We start from the raw sequence: 6,226 nt of genomic DNA, 5'->3' as shown, positions 1-6,226 counted from the left end.
GTAAGCAGAGAAGGGAAGCCTGATGGCCTGAGCAGCTTCTGCTCAAGGAGACTGGGTGGAGGAAGCCCTGGTAGGAAGTTGAATGAGGGTTGGCCGGTTGACTTGGAGTTTATGTTGTAGCCCAGGGGCTTGAGTTTTCTGTTCGTAGTTTTATTACACCAGAGGGCCGGGTGAGGCTAATAAGGGTTGGAGAAGGCCTCAGTGGGGCTCCACAGTGGTGGGGAACCTGGTGCCAGTGGGGGCACTGCATTTAGGGGTGCACTACCCCAGCCCTAAGAAGGGGCACAGAGGACAGGGGCTAGGTAAGGACGAGGCTGCCTGAGCCCCACAGGAATTGTTGACCCAAGCAGGGGATTTAGGGGCCAGGTATGGCTAAGGCCACCTGAGCCCCAAGTGCATAGCCGAGAAGCCTCAGGGAGGGGTGCATAGCCGAGAAGCCTCAGGGAGGGGTACATAGCCGAGAAGCCTCAGGGAGGGCAAAACGTTCCGGGGGCACTGACCTCAGCCCTGAGAAGGGGTGTAGAGGACTGGGGGCCAGGTAGGCACGAGGCTGCCTGAGCCCCACAGGAACTGAAGACCTGAGAAATGGATTCAGGGGCCAGGCACAGCTACGGCCACCTGAGCCCCAATTGTAAGGAGCCCAGTGGGCGTAAGATCTGAAGAGGGGATTTTGGGGGCCAGGCATGGCAACGGCCACCTGAGCCCCAATTGCGAGAGGCACCAGTGAGTGGGCGCCGGCTGCGTGGCAAGCCCGGGGGCACCAGTGAGTGGGCGCCGAAAGGGAATCGACCAAAACAACGTCCGAGACATCTGCGAGGCTTGGGGCATGGTACAGGGCAGGTTGGAACCATGCATAGCCCATAAGGCTGGGGTGCGCCAAGTCAGTCCATAAAGAACCGGGGGTCAGGATAGACCCGAGCACTGTGTCCAAGGAGACAAAAGGCAGCCTCCATTATAAATATAGATACCATCAAAGACTTAGCGGGCGAGAATGAGGGTGCTTTATACTTAACTTGGCATGGTAGGGGCATTAGGAGAGATCACGGCTGCTCCTAGGACCCTGCGCTGTGACAGTATTCTAGAGCCTTAAATACTCAAAAATCGTGTTTTTCCTGGCTGTAAAATTCCTGTTGAAAATGTGGGTGGGATGAAAAGGGTTTGGTTTTCAAAATAGGCAGAAAGTTTTAATGCTCTGACATCTTTCACCTTAGTGGCTGTTGACTCGGAGTCCCAAGTAGGTAATTTTCAGTATCAGTATTTTAATTATCTGAGTGATGATATTTTTGACAGAAGTGGCCTGATAATGGGATTGTCTCTCGGGACCCAGCTCCTTCCCCTGCATTTTCTTTATGGCAAAACAAAACTGAAAACAAAACTTGTTTCTTCTCTTGCAGGGTCTTTGGTGCAACTGTATAAAACGGGAAAACCCTGTGACAGATGCATCTCATTTCAGGGACACTTTAAAATATATGGGGGGGTTTATTAAAAAGACCCACAGGTGCTATTGTATTGATTGAATAATCAACTCCAGGTTTAATTTATGCAGCTACTTGCGTGACCCTTATCACCAATTTATCTGGGAACCTAGCAATTGTTAATAGATTTTACCTTACTACATGCTTGGGGGCAGAGAAGTAGCACCCCATGGTACCACTGGAGAGATGAAGCACACAAAAATTGGTTGAATGTTCCCTAAACTCCCACAGGAAGCCTATGGTTTAGCTAGGAATATCATCCAAATCACCTCGGAGCCCATGCAGTGCTTTGTCCAGGAGGTTGCCTGTTCCCATTCCAGTAGCAGTTTTCCAGGTGAGGAGTAAAGGTGGTCATAGCTCAGACTTGAAAAAGTTAAGAGTGTCAAATGCAAGTCAGGTAAGTAATGACCATGAGGGGTGGGAGAAAGTGCCTCTCAGAAGTTTGTCAGAATAGTCCAACAGGACACAGGGTAGAATGAGAGAGAAATGAATAAATGGTAACTGAAAAGCAGTTTGTGCTCCATTTTTAACTCCTGTTTCTCTGTGCTGATGGCAAGGTCATGCATTTTTCTGAGGTGTAGCAAGAACCAGAACTTAATTTGGGAGATTCTTCCTTTCTACTTGTCCCAAAAATGTAACACAACTGTATGAAACGGCAGCAGCATTATTTCAGTTATTCATGTTTCTCCAGTGTATGATACTGTGGAAATTTATTTTGAGCCTACCCTTTCCTTTTTTGTGTTCTTGTGACAAGGTATTTAGCAGAATTCACAAATTCATTGAAATCTGACAGGGCTGTGCTGTGAGTGCTTCTGCTAGAGCTTCAAACATGTGAACTCTGGGCTAGTCAACTATGCACCTTAGTGCCTGTGCCACCCCCAGCTCCCTCTGAGCCTCTAAAGCAGGGTGCCACAGCACAATGGGGTACCTTGGAAACCTTGCAAAGGTGCTGAAGGATGCCACACAATATTAGCACTGTTAGGTTAGCAAACGTGATTCACAAGATAAATTCAGGGATTTCAAGCAGGAATTCATAGTGTTAAAAACATTCTGACCTTCTGCATTTTTTTTGAGTTCTCTGCAACAGAAAAATTGCTGTCTTTATTTTTCTGCAATCAAAAAACAAGTGAAAACTAAGCGCTGGCATTTTCTGAGGGATGCCTTGAGAAAAAGGTTGAGAACCACTGCTATAAAATGTTACACAACTATGAGCAAAGCAGCTTAATGCAATGGAGATCTTAAAAAAGAAAACAAAATAAAAAAACCCAACAGATTCCTTGAAGTCTGAATTATTGGTGAACCAGATGCAATGACCTTAATTTTACTATCCCTGCAAGTGACACAATGTGGCACCTACATACAAATTAGCCAAGGTCCTATTTGGCTGTTGAACTAATTCACTTTTACTTAAGAGGAACTTGAGAGATGCTGTTTACATGTGTATTTGTATGAATTGTATTAATTGTTATTCTACAATCTAAGTATAAGAGGCAAGTGGATACAGCAGACGGGCAGCAAAAACAAGGGAATAATGAGACCATTAAGAATAGCATGAAAAGCAGTGATCACAGCTATTTAGATACATAAGTACTGCCAAATTTTATTGTAGGCATTGCAGCAGAGGCTGGTTCTAAGGATGAAAAATGAAAGTGTCTTTATAGAAGTTTTTGGAGAACTCCATCCATGAGCATCAGGCTTTATTGGAGCAAGGAGCACAAAGATGCTTTTGGAAAGGTACTCATGGCTAGTGAATTGGTGGATGGAGCTGAGATCTCAGTAAGACACGAGAGGTGGGGAGGGCAGGGATAAGCCAATGGAAAAGCCCTGAAAATGAAGGTAAGCAGGGAGTGTGTGATGTAGAACCTGTATGTCTACGTGGGTAGTCTAGAGAAAACAACACACCTTGGCTTTGAGCCCTCTGCAGGAACTGCAGTTCCTAATTGCTGAAACAGTGAGAGAGCCAACTACAGGCACCAGCTTTGGAATCATAAGCAGAAGCATGCAGATTTTCCAGTACAAGCATGGGTCCCTCTTTAAGAATGTGGCTCATTATAGCAGGCTATCCAACTAGCATGTGTAATACAAACGTTCAGCTTGCTGGGCTTGAGGCAGAATAATACTTGCAATGGAGGTATTTTTAACTATGGTGAAGAACAGTTTAGTTAACACCCTTTTCCTGCCCTACTTCTGGTGACCTCTAGTGAAACTCGCTGTTATCATCACTGAAGTGCTAGTGCCTGAACACCTATGTTTACCTTAAAACATGCTAATAGCCAGCTATGTGGGAAGCATTTGGACACAGGTTTAAATCTAGGAATTTGGATCAATTTTTTTGATCCCCTCCCCCAATGCATCCTTTTCTCATGTTGGCCCCATTCAAAACTCCAGCCCCTTAATATGATTACTGAATCACTTTTAAAACCACTGGGTCCCATCATAAGAGAAGCATGTACAAAAAATAATCAGCAGTAACACAATACAAGAAACCCAGGGTTATAGTAATAATGTTAAATACACACAAGGTTAAATACATGATAAGGAAATTATGGATTGGGTAATAATGGGTAGCGCCTTTTCTGACAGTATTTGTCCTCAAATTTCTTTTCAATGTTTTGAGTGTTCTTAGAGTGCCATGCTAACACAGCCATGCTAGTTCCTATAGCTGAGCTGTTTGAGCTAGCTTAGGTATCTGCATGGCTATGAGTTGCACTATGGAGATAAACCCAAAAGCTTCTTTAACATCTAGGGAAGTTAACTCGTACTATTTCTGGAAAAAAGACAACATACTATGATGCTTTTACTTTTTTCACTTGAGGCTCAAGGACTTAAACTGTTAATGGACAGCAAGGATGTTGAACTTGCTCCATCACCCCTCTAATCTGGATCTTGACCCTGGGGCTCTCTGCATGCTAGATCTAGATGAGGTCCTGGTTAATGCAGCTGTTGCACTGTTGGAGCTGAAACATGCTGTCTTCCTACGTTTTCCCTTCATGTTTTTTTCTCATACATATCAACTTTCTCCTTATACCTTATACAGCTCCAGCTGTTAGGCTGAGTTTTAAGTATTTGATGAGATTTTTTTTCCAGTATAGACCTCATCCTAGTCTGGCATTGTACTTTTCCTCTCTAACTAGGCTAGCTTAAGGATCCTCTTCTGGAAGGGGCTGAGCATTTTAATACCTATTCTTAAAAATGTATTTTGTCTTTATTAAGCTAGAAAATGCCTTTCCTAAAGCTATTCCATAAAGTCTCGCAAAGGAGGCGGATCATACCATCTATTCTGCAAGGCAGCTTCTTAAGAAGGCTTCAGGTAAAGCAGCACAATTTTGTGTGGTTTCTCTAAATCAAGTGCTAGCAAACATACAGAAGTGGTTAAAGGTCCCTTACGATAAGCCCTCTTTACTCTGCTTTGTGTTACTCTGCACTATGGACAACTCGAACAGCTCTGGGACCCTGACCACAGGAGTAGTAGAGTGTAAAGGTCTGGAGTTATTACCTGGAAATGACACTCTTAACTTTAAAACAAAATCCAGCCCACTTTCCTAACTGAAAGGGGGCTTGTTTGTGGCTGTGACTGTTGGCTACAGAAAATGCTAACTGGCTACAAAAAATGCTAATTCCTCCAAGGGAGCTAGGAGGACAACCAAAAATTGGAAATGGAGGCAGCTAAGTAGTACAACCAAACTTCTGGTACCCATGATAAGGAATGGGAGAAGCAACAGATGCTTTGGGTAACAGTAGGTAGGGCAGGGGTCTCTCTTGCTAGCCTATAAGAACATGATGTCCTAATAACATGCGAGGATCCAGGACTGGCAGGGAAGGAAGTGCTGCTTATCTCATCTTAGCATGTGAGAGGTGCAAAAGGCCTTTATGAGATAAGCCAAGGAGGGGGTGGTGGATAAGTCTTCTTACCCCTCCGCCAACTCAAAGAATCCAAGATACACTAGATTCAGGGGCTCCAAATGCCATTATAGTAAAATATTTAACAACAAACAAGGTGGTTCCAGTTTGAGAGGAGGAAGAAAGTGGAGCTGCTAGTGCTGGCTCTAAACAAACAAACAAAAACTCAGGGAAGAAAGGCAGCTTAGTGGTTTAAAACTGACCTCCTTAGGAAGCATTACACACTGGTTTGTACAATATTCAAGAGAAAATTTGCAGGCTACCACATTCCAAATAATTTCTGGGTGAGGCAAAAACACGTAATGTGAATGTGTTCTATTAACTATGAATTGGGTGAACCTCCAAAACCAGCATTATCTTTCGAGAACCAGCGCAGAGCTACATATCTTAACTTTGAAATTTTGGAGGCAGCACCTCTATCAAGGGCCATGACTTTTTGGGCACATCCACACATGCAGGCACATGCGCTTGGAGCAGCTCAAATAGAAGCAGTGCAAATTTGAGCCAGGGCTTTTTGCCTCAGCACACATGCCTGGACATGCACTTTGGTGTGGGACAAATTGTGCCACTTGGGGCAAGATAACCCAGCCCAGCTCTTTCTGGATCTGCAGCCAGGAGGGGCTAGAGCCCAGGGCCAGCACCTGTTTTGGCCCCAGCAGTATAAAAAGCTGCTCTGGCAAGTAGCTCAGAGCTACTTGCTCTCAGGAGCTTCTGGGGCCCAGCCAATTGGTACCTGGGGACACTACTCCTTGTGCCAGCTGGACTGCTGCAGCAGCCCTGAGAGTTCCCTGCACCCTCTACACATTGCAGCAGTCTGGCAGTGGGGGCTGCTGCCTGTCTGTGACTTGCAG

The sequence above is a fragment of the Gavialis gangeticus genome, unplaced genomic scaffold, assembly GCF_001723915.1.
Source record: "Gavialis gangeticus isolate Ggan-Ray unplaced genomic scaffold, GavGan_comp1, whole genome shotgun sequence".
Classification (NCBI taxonomy): domain Eukaryota; kingdom Metazoa; phylum Chordata; order Crocodylia; family Gavialidae; genus Gavialis; species Gavialis gangeticus.
Note: the sequence above shows the minus strand (reverse complement) of the source record.